This window comes from Lycorma delicatula, chromosome 3 (assembly GCF_047948215.1).
Source record: "Lycorma delicatula isolate Av1 chromosome 3, ASM4794821v1, whole genome shotgun sequence".
Taxonomy (NCBI): Eukaryota; Metazoa; Arthropoda; class Insecta; order Hemiptera; family Fulgoridae; genus Lycorma; species Lycorma delicatula.
The window spans coordinates 180216532-180236351 of record NC_134457.1 but is presented as its reverse complement, the minus strand read 5'-3'; the positions used below and the strand labels follow the sequence as shown (position 1 = coordinate 180236351).

The 19820-nt window shown below is 31.5% G+C and overlaps 1 protein-coding gene across 6 annotated transcripts in view; it reads right to left on the bottom strand.

Annotated features, from left to right (window-relative positions):
* LOC142322253 (uncharacterized) overlaps positions 1-16976 on the bottom strand; it is a 156832-nt gene extending 139856 nt beyond the window's left edge. Inside the window, exons 1-4 of one of the 6 annotated variants that reach the window (XM_075361121.1) lie at positions 16500-16976; positions 15347-15478; positions 3320-3408; positions 2368-2580 (exon numbers count right to left, since the gene is read on the bottom strand). The gene's annotated coding sequence lies outside the window, so the exon portion shown is untranslated. The remainder of the gene's footprint in view (positions 1-2367; positions 2581-3319; positions 3409-15346; positions 15479-16499) is intronic. The other 5 variants (XM_075361119.1, XM_075361120.1, XM_075361122.1 and 2 more) reach the window with 5 other exon arrangements.
* Between the last annotated feature and the right edge of the window lie 2844 nt (positions 16977-19820).

Sequence of the window (19820 nt, the reverse complement as noted above, 5' to 3'; positions counted from 1 at the left end):
CTACGTTATAATTTAACTTAGAGATTGAATATACAATGATTAAAAATAACACGATTTTTAACATACAGTGAAATTATTTAGCACATTTCAGTTGTTAATTAAAAAAAGAAAGAACAAAGCAATGTACTTACATGCACGTTTTATTGCTGAACAGGACATTTTAAACAATTTTGTTTGCAACTCTTATTAACTTCAAACAAGAATATACGAAAAATATCTGGAGTTATTTCATTAATTATATCTCGTATTCTTTTTCGTTCATTGATGTTGCATACAACCTGTCTTTGACAAATCCAAAAGAAAGAAATCAAGTGGTGTAATGTTGAGGATTGAGGTGGCCAAGAATTTGTTAAAAAAGGCCCATCCAACATTGAGGAAATTATTCATTTAAATAGTCCCCAACATGTAAACCCCGAAGCATGTTCATCCAGAGGTCCCAAATCCTGGTCAGGCATGGCATTTTCACATGCTACATAATTGTCATTTGATCTCATCCTCCGAAGCAATATCTAACGGAGGTCCTGGAGACTGAAAAAAAGACATGTAAACCCCAGTATGGTGGTGCGTTATCCTACTGAAAGTAAACGTTGGTTGCCAATGTTCAATTTGTGGTACTGCATACTCCATCAACATGTCTAGAAACTAGTACTAGTAACAAGTGGCTTGGTGAAGAAAAATGGCTGACCACTTTATAAGCAGACAACGCACACCAAACATTAATTTTTGGACTATCACATTATGTCTGTCAAACGGTTGCTCTAATTAAAGCAATAGCATCATCTAATTTAAAATTAACATTTTTTTCACAACATATTCTTTTAAAACCGCCCAAATGTTTTCAATCGGATTTATTTCACAGGCAATCTCAAAATACTGTTACCTTTCTCGGATAAAACTGAACTGACTTTAAATAGTGTAACACGCGGCTTATACAGTTATATTAAACTATACAGTTTTGGTCTCAACACTGTACAAGTAAATAACATGTTATTTTATATAAACCATATGCACTTTTCACGTGTTCAAATTTGAAGCACAGTTCAGATGCATGTTAAGGTATGAAGCATTATCTACAACGATGACTGAGTTAGAGAGAAGGAATTAATTGTTGTTTTACACACCACTCGTAATTAACAGAATTCATATCGTCATGGTAATTTCCTGTTTTGGCACCAAATTTAAATATAAGAAGCATGTTCTTGACAAAACCATTTTAAGAATCGGCATGAACAATCCCTTTAAAAATCGGAGTAACAAGGCTACAGTTAGAGCCATCACTTCACAATATTGGTTTGATATGAATGATAGGTCTATTTTTGTACGGTACTCTTTAACAGCTCTGAAGTAGGTGACCTCAGTTCCTGATTTTCTCATTTTTCTATTATCTATAGTTTTTTCCATTTAAACCTGATGTTTATGATAATGTGCTATAAACAACAAAGTCTTCCTTTAAAATCAATTTTCTCTTTTATGAGCGGTAGGAACACGTTCACCATTAACAATATGAAAATCAGAAATTGTTTCATGAATAATACTTCTGTCAATGTTATCCACAAATGTTTTAGTTTTTATGATTTTCCAGTCCTAAAGCCTTTATTGGGGTATTTTTGCTTCGTTTAAAATTTTTTGAGCACTACTAAGTGAAATTCCTGTAGCTTGAGCAACATATTTCTGAACTTGTTTAAGAAGGATGTGTGCTTCCTTGACATAAAGTCATAAACATTAAACACAACCTCTATCATCTTCCTGTTTAGCCTCTGGGAATTACCGTTCAGGTATTACTTCAGAGAATGAATGAGGATGATATATATGAGTGTAAATGAAGGTAGTCTTGTACAGTCTCAGTTCAACCATTCCTGAGATGTGTGGTTAATTGAAATCCAACCACCAAAGAACACCGGTGTCCACGATCTAGTATTCAAATCCATATAAAAGTAACTGCCTTTACTAGGACTTGATCTCTGGAACTCTCGACTTCCAAATCAGTTGATTCGGGAAGACATGTTCACCACTAGACCAACCTGGTGGGACTTCTATCATCTGACTATGAATAAGTTTACACCCCTCAATATTTTTCTTGTCTATCCTACTACTTTCACCTTCCATGACATTAAAGTCGAATTATAACATTATCTTATGTTAAACTTATTGTAATACTCTAATAAACAGAATCAATTAACAGAAAATGTAAAAATAAAAAAATTGTATTGAAGCAGATAATTTTCGTAAACAAAAGACAATACAATGTTTTCACAAAACTAATGTAATACACTCACACAAGCATGTTACAACAGTGAAAAAGCAAATGAACGAATGCATACTCCTACTGCTGAAAATATGTCTCTAGGAAACACTTCAAAAACTTACTGTGGTTTGCAACAAGCTCTATCAATGTTTAATAGTCTTTATTGGAGGATTACATCCATAATCTAAACGAAAATGTCTATGAATGGTAATAACCAATCCGCTTTCATGAAATCATATTGCATACATTGCTTTCTCCTGCAGAGTAGCTGATGATATCCTCTGTTGTTACATAGTACTGGTGTGTTTATTCAAGGTCATCAGTGACTCTAGGACCTGCAATAATGTTTGAAAAAAAACCAAAAAATGTTACACTGCTTTTTTCATTTTTTATTAACCGCTTTAATGCGCTGATTAACCTATGTTCACTCTGTGTAATGGCAGATGTTTGGTAACTTGAAAATTACTAAAACACTAAATGCTTACTCCCCTAGCCACGATAAGAACAAGTATTTTTGACAATTTTTGTTTAAGATACTTAATTTGAATATATAATATTAAACTTATAATGTTATATAATTCTATGTCTATGTTATAATGACATACACATACATACACTCACACATACAAGAACACAATATATATATTGTATTCCTAATGGTAACATCATACTGTTTTGCTGAATGGTAGATCATACATTTGTTTTTTTTTTTAACAGTTATTAATATTTTACTTGTTTGATGCCAAAAAATGTTGATGTTAGATAAAATCTTTAATTTTAGACATAATTAATAAACATAATAATAAGTTAATAAACACAATCATTTTCTTTGCAATTTAAGATTATCAAGTAATTGACAATTTACCATTGTGTGCACAATGAACACAAACAATTGACTTCAAAAATTTACTATATGCATATTTACAAATTTACTTGTTCATAATTATACTTACTAATTAACATTGCAAATTACTACAATCATGCTCATTTTTTACCCTTTCCTATAAGTATATTAAAAAAAGAACATGCTTACAAAAATTACTGAACAGAAATTAAGATTAGTATAACATTTACCTTTTAATTCATAATACTACTTCTTTTTGCTGTTGTAGATTGTGTAAGTTGTAACCAAATACTGCAAAGTACTATGTCTGAACTCAGTCCTTAGCAAATAAAACAGAAACATTAAAATACAAATGATTGAGAGGTTCAGATGCAGTAACCCCTTATGACTACTACTGCACTTATTAATTGTAGATGTTATGTTCATTTGAATAAATGTTAAACAATATCAATCAACATATTCATCAATATGGTGGACTAAAAGTCAGTATTCCTTGTACACAAATTTCAATTGTTACATTCTATAACAAAGGAAAAATGTTAGTTTTGCAATTGGTAGTAAGCAACTGATATAATTACTTTTCAACTGATGTTAAGCTAATTTTTGTATTTACACTGAGAATAAAGCATTGAAGTATAAAAGACAAAATGAGTTTTTTTTTAACTATAGGGCTGTTAGAAGAATAATATAGATACTGCTGCCACAAAAAATTTCATATAAGATTTCCTAATTTTCCACTACTGACTTTTTTCCTGTTTGCCTCCAGGAATCATGGTCAGGTTTTACTTCAGAGGATGAGTGAAAGTAAAGTGTAATCTTATACAGTCTCAGGTCAATCTGAGATGTGTGGTTAATTGAAACCCAATTGCTTAAAAATACCGGTATCCGCGATCTAGTATTCAAATCCATATAAAAGTAACTGCCTTTATTAGGATTTAGAAGTTGGAACTCTCGACTTCAAAATCAGCTGATTTGCGTTCACCACTAGACCAATCCGGTGGGTTCTCCACTCCACTACTGACCTGTTAACATTTATGGTACTGAACATAAAATTTGAAATTATTCGCGGTTTGAAGCTCCACGAACAGCTAGGCCTAAAACCAAGTTGCACTTAAGAAAATAAAAACTTATTGAGATATTAAGCTTTTAAATATAGACCAGAAAGACTTCTGTTAGGCTGAAAATACCCAGAACATGTTCTTCAAAAGATTTTAAAGGAACCGAGTTTAAGTGATATCAACCACAGTTACTATACACACACTTTGTACAGATGACTTTAACAGAAGAGTAAAATTTTTTTAGGATTTTATTATTCATTATGAAGCATTTCGCAAGCTCAGTGAACTGTCTGATGAAGCAAGCTTCAACCTGAATACACTAGCAAACCATCATAATTATTTTCATCAATCTGAAATAAATCCTATAATTTCCAAAATTATGGAAAAGGAATTTAATATGGCTGGAAATAGTTTTTGGTGTGGGATCACAAAAAAGGGGCTTGGAACCTTATTTCTTCAGTAAAATTGTAACAGATGATTCATATTTTGAGTTGTTACTCCTAAGTTATTAAGTGACACTGTGTTTGTCATCAGCAATACTTATGTTTGGCAGGAAGATTGAAAGCACCTTCTTAGTATGTACATACAGTTAGAAATTATCATAAAGAAACTTTTTCCTAATGGATAGGATACCAAGAAACCATTAAAATTGTCACCACTTTCATATTATCTAATCCTTTGTGATTTTTTACTTTGAAAAATGAGCAAAGAGACATTTAAAACTACCTGACCCATTTCAAACTATAAACTGAAAGCTAAGTTGACTTTATAGACTGGGACAAAAATTTATTCCACAAAATGTAATTCAACGGTTAAATGCTGATATGACTAATTAAGGCAGAAGAATGATTCCTTTTTATGCGTACTAAACACATAATAATAAACAAGTTTTGTTTATTTCATTTTTTAATGGTTTACTGGAAAATTGACTTTTAGCCTACCTTGTGTACCATAATTCAACATAAATCTGATATTCAGATGTTTTAAAAATTTAACTAAGAATAACTTACTAAAGAAAAAAAACTAGGTAAAACATATTTATTTTCATAATTTAAATTAACAAAAATGACTAATGTTTTTGATTGCACAGCTTAAAATAGAGCCTGTTTTTTATTGTTAGCTCTCATAACAATTTGACAGTTGGTATTGTCACATCTCAGATTTAGAGTTGAAGCTGTATCCTAAAAACATCATACACTGATAGCACAGGAATTGAAATCCAATTATAAGCAAGTCCTTAAATTGCATCTGAATCAAGATCTTTCAGTGTCATTAAGCAGGTGATTGACGATAATGGTGACAACTTATATTACCAGCAGATTATACTCTTGTAACATTGTAAAAACAATGATAACAAAACAAATAAAACATTATTTATTTTTTTCCTTTTTAAGGAGAAATGTAATGTAATTGGTAAAGGTTATCAAAACTTATTTTTTTAGTGCATAAAAAAAGAAATAACAGTATTTATGATAGATTTAATAAATATACCAATAAAAGCAAGAAAAATTATATAAATAATACAATGGTGCAAAATACTATTCCACCAGGACCAATTTCCATAGTAGAATATGTTTTGAATCTGAATCCCAGGATTGTCATTTGAAATGTTTTTGCAATGTTAAGCTTGGCATTTGTCATGCGCTACAAAATAAATCTACAATCATAGGTAACTGTAAGAGAGTTTAAACATCCATAGTACTTTAAGTATATAAATAGAACTTTAGTATAAAATTATGTGTGTGTGTGTGTGTGTGTGTGTGTGTGTGTGTGTGTGTGTATATATATATATAAAAGCATTTTACACTAAAATCCTAAAAATTTTCTATAATTTAAAAAAATTTGGTATGCCAGAAGATGAGTGTCTTTAAGCTTCACACTTTCTAGCAAACATCCTGCATGTTCATGGTTCTAAACCTCTTCTTTATTTTACTTTTTACTTCAATTATATAAGCGGCATCAACTGTAGTCATCAGCATTACTAAATGCTAACAACATCTAATGAAACTACAATTCTAACTAAACATAGTTCAACTTCATTGACCAATAAGAACTGGTTTATTTAAGACTTCTGCCCTTCTGCACATGTGAGAGTTTGTAAAACTGTGATTATGTGAGTGAAATTTGAACCTGACCGTGTCATTTGCCTTATGGAAGCTGACAATCATCGTAGACCTACCATAATAAGGGGAAAGTGTTTTTCACAGGTCAAGAACTTTAAAAGCGACTGGACGAGAGCAAGCACGAAAAGGAAGCAGGATGCCTGTCAACCTCCACCACAAATTACAAAATTCAGCAAGCTCAAGGGGTGACTTTGGTGAATAGGTGAGTTACCATTGATGAGATAGCGTCTTCTTTGAACATCAGTCATGGTTCTGCCGTTCAAATCAATCATGATGAGCTCAGCTTCCGTTAAGTTTGTGGGCTATGGGTACCAAGACAGCTTACTGCAGAACACAACCTCAAATGAATTGACAACTGCCAAAGCTTACTCGATTTCTTCAAAAAGGAAAGCAACACATTTTTGAGCAGAATAGTCATAGGTGATAAAATGTGGGTTTGTCACTATCATCCAGAATTGAAATGCCAGAGTATGGAGTGGAAACACCTAGAATCTACAATGAAAAAAAATGCATGACTGAGTCATCAGCAGCTAACTATTTTCTGTAATGGAAAAGGGCCTGTACTGAACACTTCATGGAAGATGGGACTAAGATCAACAATGCAAGTTACAGTGAAATGTTGGAAAACAAGCTAAAGCCAACAATTTGTAACAAACACCAAGGTCTATTCTTAAAGAAAGTGTTGCAGTTGCATGACAACATTCACACACACACACAGCTTGCCACGCCATTCAAACCATCAACAAGTTGAATTTTGAAGTACTGGAGCCCAGATCTTGCTCCCTCCAACTTTCATCTGTTTGGTCTACTCAAGCATTCTTTGCGAAGTCGTTGATTCTCCACAAACATAGACATGCAAGAAGTGATGCAAAAGTGGCTTCACAACCGCCAAAAACCTTCTTCTTGGAAGGAACATGCAACTTGTGGATCACTGGTCAATTACATCGACAAGGGAGGTGAATATGTAAAAAAATTATGTAATGTTGAACCCCTACCTTTGCATAAATAAATTGTAGAATGAAAAGTATAGATAATTTTTGACTTGCCCTCAACTACAATATAATCTTTCAAGAATACTGAAGGTTAATGTTGCACTCTTTGTATTTTTGGATTGTTACAATTTAGTAGCAAAAACAAAATTAAAATATTTGTGTTGAAAAACTAAATGAATAATTTCCTATAAGTTTTGATACTCAGTTTTCTCCTAATAAGTGCTCCTACTAAGAGGCCTCATATTCATTACAAGTTTCCCACAGAAAAATGTAAATTGTTTGTTTTATACTTTCTATCTTCACTTTGCTTAAGGCTCTAACACAAATAATTCAACTAAGGTAAAAGCAGCACCAGTATAGAATTTCTTTCTTTTAAATCAATGATATTCACTATACTAGTTCATTCATGGTGGATCTAATAAAAGTGTCATTTATAGAACTAAATACCATTTGTATTTCAGTGGGCACAGCACACTGATATGTGACAGTACATTAAGCTTAATGGAAAATGCAATGGGAAAACCACTTCACTCCTCACTTCCCTAAACCTGGCAAGATATTTTTGTTATTCGTGAGAATGGCTATGCCATTTTCTTGTAACAGGCCACCTACAGGTAAATTTGAAAATAAGATTATGGTCAAAACTCATTTACAATAAGTGTACTATTTTTAGCATAATCTTATTTTCCAATTTAATTATTTTGAATCAATTAATTTACATTATTATACAAATTTTTTCTTAAAAAATAATGTCAGGGTATGTGACATTTATTTATGTACTTTATTTGTAATGTTTTAAATACATTAATGTCAGTACTTAAGGAGCTTTATAACTGATGACCTGACTTGCATAGCAAAAATTAAAACAAAAATATCAAGAAGTAGGCATTTAATAAGAAGGGAAGACAGACTGCTGTGTGGAAAGTTAAACTTAGCATTAAGGAAGAGATTAATGAAATGTATTTTGGAGTGAGATGCTCTATGAAGCTGAAATGCAGATGATGAGAAAGGCAGACAGAAAACGAATTGAGGCTTTTGAGACATGGGTGTGGCACAGAATGATAAATGTCAAATGGCAAGACCATGTAACAAATGAAGAAGTTTTAAGCAAAATCAAGGAGAACAGGAAAATGCTAAATGTAATTGAATGTAGGAAAAGGAACTGACTTGCACAATGTATGAGAAGGTGTTTATTAATGGATGCGACAGAAGGCTTGGTGAATGGAGGGAAAGAAAAAGGATGGGATTATGGCAAATGATGGAAAAGGGAAAATATGCAGAATAAAGAAGTTTGAGGAGGATAGAACAAGATGGAAAGGAGCAGCCATGATAGGACCTGCCATAAAGGCAGAACACTATTAATGATTACATGGTTAAAAAACAAATGAGCCTATTAAAACTTAATGAGAAGGGATATTTCCGTTCAAAAGGAAATTTATAATTTTTCCAAAATATTTTATCTCAATACCTATATTTTAAAGTAGAATAAATTAAATAAATTCATTTTAATTCAATTCAAATTAATATTAAGTAATTAAGTTAATTGAAGAAAATTCATATTCCTTTTTTTAATAAATCAAGGCTATTAGAGTTTGGATAATGAGCCTGCCAATTCTTGCACAGTTGTACCAAATTTGAATATATGCTTGTAAGCTTAAGTTGGTGATCATCACATACATGAAGTTGATTTCAGTACTTTGTTTTTATTTGAGTGAATGATGAAAACACTTTCTCAATTAGATACGTAGAAGCGAACTGAATTATAACACAAGCCTGCAACAAAATGTGGGTTGTGGAATGTTTTTAACTTTTGATAATTGATACCTATGTATTTTTTAGTGCTGAATCTGAAAACAACCTTTTTTCCATCAAATCAGGATTTTTTGCAAACCACAAATTTCAAAAAGTTGAAAAATTGCAAAAATAGATGTAAAATGTATTTTTATAATATATTCACTTTTTTGGCTTATACTTGCATTCTTATAGCTAAAAAGTAAAGTGATTTGAAGAGGGGGGCGGGGGGACTGACCCCCTTAATTTCTAATGAAAATTGTCACAAAATATGCCTAATTTCTATTATGTGCATTTTTAAATTAATTTATTTAATTAATTTTTATGAGGTACATCATGCCTTTGAAAACCAGTCCCCCTCATCACAAACCCTTAATGATGAAGTATGTAAAATACTGACAATTTTATTCCATGTGTCGAAGTTTCTTTGGAAGGCTTATACTCTGCTTCGCGCTTTTCCTTCTATGTTCTCTATAGGGATCATCTTGGTGTAACATCCAGCAATGTCTGCCATCATCATAATAGTCCATTTTCCTTGATACCTCCTTTCCCTTTCTTTCATGTCCTGATGAAATCTCTCGCCAATCTCTTCACTAATGGCACCCAGATTTTCAGGAAAATAGTCCACATGAGAATTTAAGAAGTGAACCTTCAAGCTCATGGAACACCCTAAATTTTTATACTTCTACAGCATGTTCTCAACAATTGAATTGAATTTTGGATAATTCTTATTGGCCAGAAACTTGATTACTATGTCTTTAAAGGCTCGCCAGGCTTCTTTTTCTGCAACTTCCATTTGTTTCTCAAAATTATCATCCTTGAGAAGTTTTCTAATGTCAGGACCAGTAAAGACACCCTCTTTTAGTTTGGGGTTGATACTGGAAATTTGTCACAGATGTATTTAAAACATTTACCTTTTTTTGGTAAGGCTTTGACAAATTGCTTCAACAAGCCTAACTGATATGGAAGGAAAACTTTATTCAGATCTACGATAGCTTTTCAGAGCACATTTTTGGTTCCAGGTTCTAATAATGGTCTTTTTGGCCGGTCTTTCCTTATCCAATGATTTTCTATCTCTGCTATCCCACTCACACAAAAAACAAGGAAACTTTGTGTATTCTCCTTGCTGTCTTAGAAGCATCAATACTGTTTTGTGATTACCGTACATAATCCACTTATGATTGTCGTATTTAGTTTTATAGAGAATAAATTCCAAATTATTGTAACCCTCTTTTTAAATGGACACAATGTCTGACTGGTATGACAAATGCATATTCCTATTGTGAAGAAAGGCAATTTTGAGGCTTCTTTTAGACGAATCTATGAAGTCTCCAATTGATATATTCATACAGAATGTTAGATCGAGTCAAAAGTCCATGTACATCAGTGTAGAAGACTAATTCTTCTTCTGAAAAATATGGAGGAAAATCCTTTTCTCTGTACCTGAACCAGAAAAATGAGGTGCCAGCTGCTAGGTTCTCTTTAAGTTTTGAACCAAGCAATTCTGAATTTTCTTTGGTCTGATGTAAGTCTCGAGTTAAATCATTTAGTTAAGACTGTGAATAAAGGTGTGGTGCACAGCTATCTCCAGGTCCATACTCCTTGATGTTACTTGACCATCTATTTCAGGTAAATTTTCTGGTGGAATTGTCACTGATATGTCTAGGCTAAGAGGAACCAGATCTAATGTGAATGGCATATTTGGATAGACGATTCTTTTTTTATTCTTCAAATTGAAACGGTGGACACGTCAAACATAAACAAAAATCATTGGAGTGATTTTATGGCACTCGCCATACCATGGAACTCCAAATCTGAACGCTTCTTGTTCATCCTTTGACCACCGTCTAAGTCCTTCAACACATGTGTAGCAACTGTAGCAGAGTGCCCAAGTTTTGTCTTTATCTCCTATTTTCACTCGAAAATAAGTGAGGTACACTTGTTGAATGAAACTTAAATATTTCTTTTTTGCCTTTGCACCATTAACTCACCACAAATGTAACAAAAAGAATCTGCAGAACTTTTGCAGCCTCTTGAAGCCATTATGAAAATGGAAAGTTTGCTTTATGGCCCGAAAATATATTTTCCACCAACAAAGACGCGTTTGATCACAGAGGATGGAAAAAATCTATCTACGCACGCTGATGGTGGAAACTGGCATGGATAGCTATCAATAAACATGTCCTAGGTTGTTAAGTCTTGTTACAACCTATCAGCCAAGCTCTCCCACTGTCTCGTCATCTTCAACCCAAACCCTCCACCGCCCACCAAGACCAATTAGCTGTTTAGCTGAAAGAATGCAAAGTATAAGCCAAAGAAGTGAATATATTATATTAATTTATTATAAAAAAAAGTTTTATATCTACTTTATAATATCCCATTTTCACAATTTTTCAACTTTTTACAAATTTTGAAATTTGTGATTTTTTTTGCCTTCTGTCATTTGACTGGTTTGATGCAGCTCTCCAAGATTCCCTATCTAGTGGTAGTCGTTTCATTTCGATATACCCCTACATCCTACATTCCTAACGATTTGTTTTACATATTCCAAACATTGCCTGCCTACACAATTTTTTCCTTCTACCGGTCCCTCCAATATTAAAGCGACTATTCCAGGATGCCTTCATATGTGGCCTATAAGTCTGTCTCTTCTTTTAGCTATATTTTTCCAAATCCTTCTTTCATCACCTATTTGCCACAACACCTCTTCATTTGTCACTTTATCCACCCATTTGATTTTTAACATTCTCCTATAGCACCACATTTCAAAAGCTTCTAATCTTTTCTTCTCAGATACTCCGATCGTCCAAGTTTCACTTCCATAAAAAGCGACACTCCAAACATACACTTTCAAAAATCTTTTCCTGACATTTAAATTAATTTTTTATGTAAACAAATTATATTTATTACTGAAGGCTCGTTTAGCTTGTGCTATTTGGCATTTTATATCGCTCCTGCTTCGTCCATCTTTAGTAATTCTACTTCCCAAATAACAAAATTCTTCTACCTCCATAATCTTTTCTACTCCTATTTTCACGTCAGTGATCCATCTTCGTTATTTCTAATACATTTCATTACTTTTGGTTTGTTCTTGTTTATTTTCACACAGTAGTTCTTGCGCAGGACTTCATCCATGCCATTCATTGTTTCTTCTAAATCCTTTTTACTCTCAACTAGAATTAATATATCATCAGCAAATCGTAGCATCTTTATCTTTTCACCTTGTACTGTTACTCCGAATCTAAATTGTTCTTTAACATCATTAACTGCTAGTTCTATACAAAGATTAAAAAGTAACGGGGATAGAGAACATCCTTGTCGCACTCCCTTTCTTATTATGGCTTCTTTCTTATGTTATTCAATTATTACTGCTGCTGTTTGGTTCCTATATATCTTAGTAATTGTTCTTCTATCTCTGTATTTGAATCCTAATTTTTTTTAAATGCTGAACATTTTATTCCAGTCTATGTTATCGAATGCCTTTTCTAGGTCCATAAATGCCAAGTATGTTGGTTTGAAATTTGCGATACGCAAAAAATTCTGACATGATGGAAAAAATGAAGGTTATTTTCAGATTCAATGCAAAAAAATATAGGAATCATTTATTAAAAGCTAAATAACATTAAACAACCAAATTTTGCAAGCTTGTGTTATAATTAAGTTTGCTTCTACGTACCTGTACGAGAAAGTGTTTTCATCACTAACTCAAATAAAAACAAAGTACTGAAATCAACTCAATGTATGTGATGATCTCCAACTTAATCTTACAAGCATATGATCAAATATACTACAACTGTGCAAGAATCAATGGGTTTATTAGAATCTCATTAGTGCAAGCACCAATGTTTTGTTTTCTTGTTTAATTAGTTAAAGATTATCCAAACTCTTGTAGGCTTAAATTATTAAAAAACGAATATGAATTATCTTCAATTAACTTAAATTGCTTACTACTAATATAAATTGAATTGAATTAAATTACTTTTAATTAATTAATTTTATTTTAAATTATAAGTATACTTGTAAAACATCCAGAAAAAATGATAAATTTCCTTTCAAAGAGAACAAGAGTACTGTGTTGACTTATTTATAAAGCAATCCCCACTTCAAAAAGGTTTAAAAACGCTGGACTAATGGAATTGTTAGTCTTAGTTCAAAATCTCTAAGGATAAACCCTATCTCATTAAATATCTTTTTCGCTTATGTCAGATTTTTTCTTCTGGTAGTAGTTCAGAAAATTTGGTTAGAAATCTACTGGATCTGTGCTAGGACCTCTATTGTTGCTGTGGATTTGTGGAAGCAGTTCTACCTATAAACTTATCTCTAAACTGTTTCCTGTCCGACACCACTGCCAAAGAATGAACTGTGATTAATTAAGTAAAGCTCAATTTCCAATTCCAATACAATAAATAAAAAACCAAATTTAGAAACATTATTCAGATTGTGGTTTTCTAAAAACGTGAATTTAGGCAAGTATGGATTTGATGGTCTACCTTTATATGGTCTATAATATTCAAATATTTATAGTACCATAATGCAATTAGAAGAAATAAACATAAACAATGGCATGCAATATTGGATATGTATTGAAAATATTGAGAATTGTATGAACTATTTGTAACATGAGAAATCATAGTACAAGATTAGAAATTCAACATCATGCTCATAAATACTTGGAAAGTTCGAAACACAATACTCCACTTTTTAATTAAAAAAAACCCCTGCACAGATGCAGAAGCATACGGGAAATTTTTTTTTTTAATACAATAAATGAGTATATGTGTATGGTTAATTCATGAATAAAAAAAAATTTATTTTATTTTGAAAATTAATCAAACTAATAATGCCTAAAGCATACAGTATGTATTTCATCTAGGTGGGGTCAAAGTAAAAACTGAAGCAGTAATTTATCTAGAAATTCAGTGATGAAATGGATTATACAAAATTAGATAGCACAGTTACAAAAATGTGAAGCATAAATACAGAACAACATAATTACATTATTGACTTGACAGCATAAAATATACAAATAATTTTTTTTTTTTCACTTAAAAGGGTGAACCAATACATTTATGAATTCACCTTTGTCTTTTTTTTTTTACCTAATTCAGGACCTAATTAGTTGGCAATGCTTTTCCCCTGAATTATGTCCCTCTTAAGTTGCACAGTACCCTCATTACAAATTTCACAACTGAGCGCTGTAAAAGTGTAATACACATTATTTTTTAACCAAATAATTTGGTTCCAGTGAAATTTAGTTATGACTGAGATTACATATATTTAAGACTAAATTAACTTAAATTATACTAAGGTTTTGATAAATGTGAAGTATACATTATTTGCAGAATAAATATCTTGATTTAAGGGAAATTTAATAGAGTTTAGTTTAGTTTATTTTAGGTTAGGAAACTAATGATTCGAGTATAGTGAAAATAAAATATAGTATATAGTATATGAAAATAAAAGCTTGCATGCTAAAGACAGACAATCAATAATAATATAATGCGGGGCATTATATTACTCTTTTCTCGTAACATTAGCCTCATTCAGAAACTGTGTATTTTTCAATACAGTATTGTTTAACTATTTTCATAAATAGCAAAACTTTTTTATACAATTAAAATTTATTATCAATTTGTTTAATTTCAGACAATAATTTCTTTTAAAAATTTAGCGTACTTATAAATATTTCTTATTGTATACAGTAGAAAAATGAATAGTTTATACTTCTATTAATAGATTACAATTGTTCCATCAAATGAGTCATAAAATGAATGACCACTTCATATGAATAAAGGTTATCAAAATATTTCAATTGAGTTATATTTATATGGACTTGCTGTAATGGGTAATAGTATTTTTGATGACGTTTACAGTAATAAACAATCATACAATAATAGACCTATAACTTATAGGTCTTAATAATTCTTAATAATTTATTAAGAAGTCATTTTGTATGTATTCATGGAATAGTTAAGTAATCTTTTTTTTGGCACTGTTGACTAATATTCAATAATAATGTTTACTTTTCATTTTCAATCAAATAATTTAGTTCTATTCTTGGTGTGTCCTGGTATACCTATTTCCTTCTGTAATGTAGATATTACATACTAATTCTGTAATGTTAATTCCTTTCTTTTTTTTGTAATGGCAGAATTTAAATCCATATTTAACAATAAAAAGCTCCATAGTCAAACGGTTAAGAATGTACACGATTTTTAAAGAAAGAAGTTATAAAATTGGGAAAATTAGAAGACAAACATTTTAATATGCATTCAAAGATGTAAAGAACGAACCTGCAGCTTGTGGTAGTGAAAGTGACTGTTCTGATGAAGACTGAAGATAGTGAATTTGCACAAGACTGGACATATAATGCAAATTTCAAGTAAGTGTTAATACTAATAGTACAACCAACAATTAAAACAATCCTACAAAAAAAAAATAATCTGAAAATTCTAAATACTGTACAAAAAAGAATTATGCAATAATAACAGTACATCTAATTTAGTGTAATTATGGATACATGATACATTCAAGCATTAGTTATTTTTTTTTGGTTTAAAAACACAACTAAATTAAAATTCTTGTCTTTGCAAACTTTATTAACTGAATTGTAATAATAATTAGGTAGTAATGAATCATAACTAATAAAACATAAAAATAGTATAAATTAAGTGATAAATATAAGTACAACGATTACGGTTGTCGTAGTAAATGTTTTCAGGTTCGGTAGTAATACAGTCTCGGCCTTCTTCAACAGAAGCTTTTATTTCCATTATACTTTATCTTCGTACGATATCAGTAAACACAACCTATCGCTCGCTAACCCCGTCTAATTAACCTTAAATTGACCGATTGTTACAACCAGTCTGTAATTGTATATAATAAACAATTATTTAGTTCGAAAATAATGTAACACCTGTACAGTGCTGAATTACGAAGTGTTTGGTAACTTACGAGGGACGTAAATCGGGTGAAAGGGGTTTCCGGCGATTAATTTTAAGTGTAAAGAATAACTAGGGTACTAAATAAAGTATTCAAAATTTCATCAAAATCAAAAGTGAATCGATAAATATAAAATTATGCAAGAACCTCGATTTTGTGGTTATAATATCGGAAATCAAAATTTAAAGATAGACATAAATGAAGACCTCAAGCAAAGAACAATCAAAGTCAATTTTAAAAATAAAATTGGGTTAGTGCTGCCATCTATTAAATTTTATTGGTTTTACAAGTTAAACTAGTAATTTTGAGGAAAATAACAGTCCGTGTCCATGATATTCGTTAGATTATGACTTCAGGGAAATATCAGTTCAGTTCTTCTAAAATCAGTGTTTTCTAGAAAAGAGTCAGACGTGACTTACGACTGTTCTTTGCCTGAGGTCTTCAAATATCCAGTTAACTTTCCAATAAACAATAAATATCTAATCGTATTATTGAAAGACATACCAATTAATCAAAGATAGATAACTATAAGTTCTTGGCATCAGGCAAAACTGTCCGAACGATAATTAAACTTATCATTTCTTTTTCGACGATAAATCAACAAAACAATTTCTTAGGAAAGTCCAAACAGAAACTTCCCAGTCGTATTACAAAAAAAAATCCCTTACCACAAATACTAATTAACTGAAATTGAGTTCAACTTAAAAAAATTTCAATAATCTAACTATTAATATCGCTTCAACGACACGGCCCTTCAAAATTCAGAGCAAATGATACTAACGAGAATCACATACAAATACTGTTAATGTATAATGCACGTTATCACAAGACTACAGTTATCCTAAAATACTATTTGACAAATTAATCTTATTCACAATCCCTAGAAAACTACTTCTGTTCTTTCTACCGAAGACAAACATACACAGCACAGTACTCAACCAGACCACTAACGAAAATGTTTTAACAAAACTTATCATGAAAAACAAGCAGCAGTTGCCGTTTGTTGCGATATATCGAGTACAAGAATGGAATATCGTTTTCAATGAAGCTCTTATTCCTTAGTACTGGCAAATTCAATTTTATTTTCGGTTTATTTCTTCTTACCTTTGTTTTACTAACAAATATTTCTGGTTATTTATTGTATACAGTTATAGTAAACAAACGAATATCTTAATTCCTGTATAGTCATAGGAATCGCATATATAGAACAATAAACGATTCGCCATTCGATAAATATAATTTCGATGTACACCTATCGATCTGAATTTTATTACCTCGCAACTAACTAATGTGTTAGATTAATCGTTGGATATGTCACTATATTTGAAGTCTTTCTTTCTTTTTCCTGTTTAGCCTCCGGTAACTACCGTTTAGATAATTCTTCAGAGGATGATATGTATGAGTGTAAATGAAGTGTAGTCTTGTACATTCTCAGTTCGACCATTCCTGAGATGTGTGGTCAATTGAAACCCAACCACCAAAGAACACCGGTATCCACTTTCTAACCCATGTAAAAATAACTGGCTTTACTAGGACTTAAACGCTGTAACTCTCGACTTCCAAATCAGCTGATTTGGGAAGACGCGTTAACCACTAGACCAACCCGGTGGGTTATATTTGAAGTCTACTGTGACGAAACCAACCGCATTTCAAAATTGCTTTGCTTAAAGTAAAATTCCTATTGCTACATTTACGGAATTAATAATTAACTATTTAAAAAAAAAAAATTGTGTTTTTTTAAATTTGTAAACTAGTCTACTAGTTTATAGATGGAATGTTAGAAATCGCCACTTTACAAGCTTAAATAAATTATTTTTTCCTGTAGTTCCTCACTTCAACATAGGTTCAGTTGTATATAAATAAAACAACACATTAATTAGTATTTCTTTTTAATTTCGAAGTTATAAGTCAAAATTCATTTTTTAGGTATTATTTTATTAATTTTTTGAATTATATTTTATTTAACCTGATACACATAAATTTTACACTGTGAAGTCCTGTGTAACTATTACGTATGTATTTACCACTGAAAAACATATGTTTCTCATCTGCTCAGGCCTCCTGGAAGTGACTTCCAGCAACAATGGTTTAATTTTAACAAATACAAATGAATCAGAAAATGAAATATTATTCATATTCTGTTTTTTATTACTATTCATATGCAGAAACGATAAATAATGACCACAACAGCGATAGTGAAGTTTCTGATGATGACGATGATAATTATAATGTTGATCCAGGCCCTCAGTATGTTGGCAAGAACAATATTACTTTGTGGTATGTGCATGCACCATGTAAGGAAATGTGTACAAGGTTAGATACATTGTACTTCATCCTCCTGCGGTAAATGGTGAAGCATGAAACTAAGTAAGTTCTATATTAGTTAATTTGTATTAATCAAAGTTTATGAAGGCTTTTTTTTTCCGATCACGTTGTTTAGGAAATTCCTCATCACATTAATGATGCTCATCTTCACATAATTAGAAATAATTATTCTCGTGAAAGTGATGTACTCAATACTGATGAAGTAAGGGCTGTTACTGGATTACTCTGCTTAGCTGGGGTAATGAGATCATTTCACCAAAACGTTCAGAATCTATGGGATATTGACAGTATTGCTCCAGAATATTTTCGACTGGTTATGCGTTAAGAAGTTTTATTTATGTGTGAGAGCAATCTGATTTGATAAGCAGTCACAAGAGCAGCAAAAAAGCACTCTATAAACTCACTCAATCAGAGTCGTTTTTGAAGGATTCGTTCATCGTTGTAAGGAATTTTACAGTGTTGGAGAATATGTAATACGTAAATTTTGATGAAGTGGTTGAGGGGTTCTGTGACCGATGTGGTTTTAGATAGTAAAACCAAAGGAAGCACGCCAAATGTGGATTGATGGTATTTGCTTTCACTGAAGGTGTAGTAGGCTACTACTTTAGGATGTACTTCAGTCCAATATGGAAGTTTACACTGGTATCCAGGCCAATGATCCATTTCAGCTTGATAAAAGTCTATTAGCATAGTTTGTTTGAATAATGAAACGAATCAGAAACTCAGGAAGAAGTGTAATCATGGATAACTGGTTTTCTTCGTACCCCTGGTTGATCAACTTGTTAGAGATAAATCTTGACAGTTGCCACTACCAGAAAAAATAAAAGAGTAAATTCCGCCTCGATTAATCAACCCAAGACCAGTCTACAGTAGTGTATTTTCCTTTCGAAAAGAGTGTATGCTAGTCTCGTATGTTACAGAAAAGTACGAAATATTCTTATCTCAAGTACACATGCATAAAATTGATGAAGATGTTGGAGATTTGTGTAAACCGACCCTATTAACCTTTTATAATCTTACGAAGATGGTGTCGATGTTACAACCAGATGAACTCCAAATATTCCGTGGCTAGGACTTTGTACAGATGGTCTTTGCGACTGTTTTTTACCATTCTTTATGTTGGAGCAATCAATGCTCAAATAATCCTATTTAGTAAATAGTGTTGTTAAAAAAAATATTTAAAAAGTTTGGCTTTTGAGCTTTGTAGAAATCACCTAATAGCTAAAAGTAGAAAAAATTATCTACAAAATGATTTACGGCTTAAGATATGAAAACATTTTGCAATTCAGGAAATACTCGTAGTAGAACTTGCTCTTAACAAAGAAAGAATCAAATGCACATATTGTTCCAGGAATAAAAGTCGTAAAACAACAATAAAATGTGTATCATGCACAGTTCCCATCTACAATGAACATACAGTGACAATCTGCAAAAATGTAACCAATGAGATCCCGAAAATAACGAATGCTTAAAATAAATGTTTTTTTTTTTTTTTTTTTT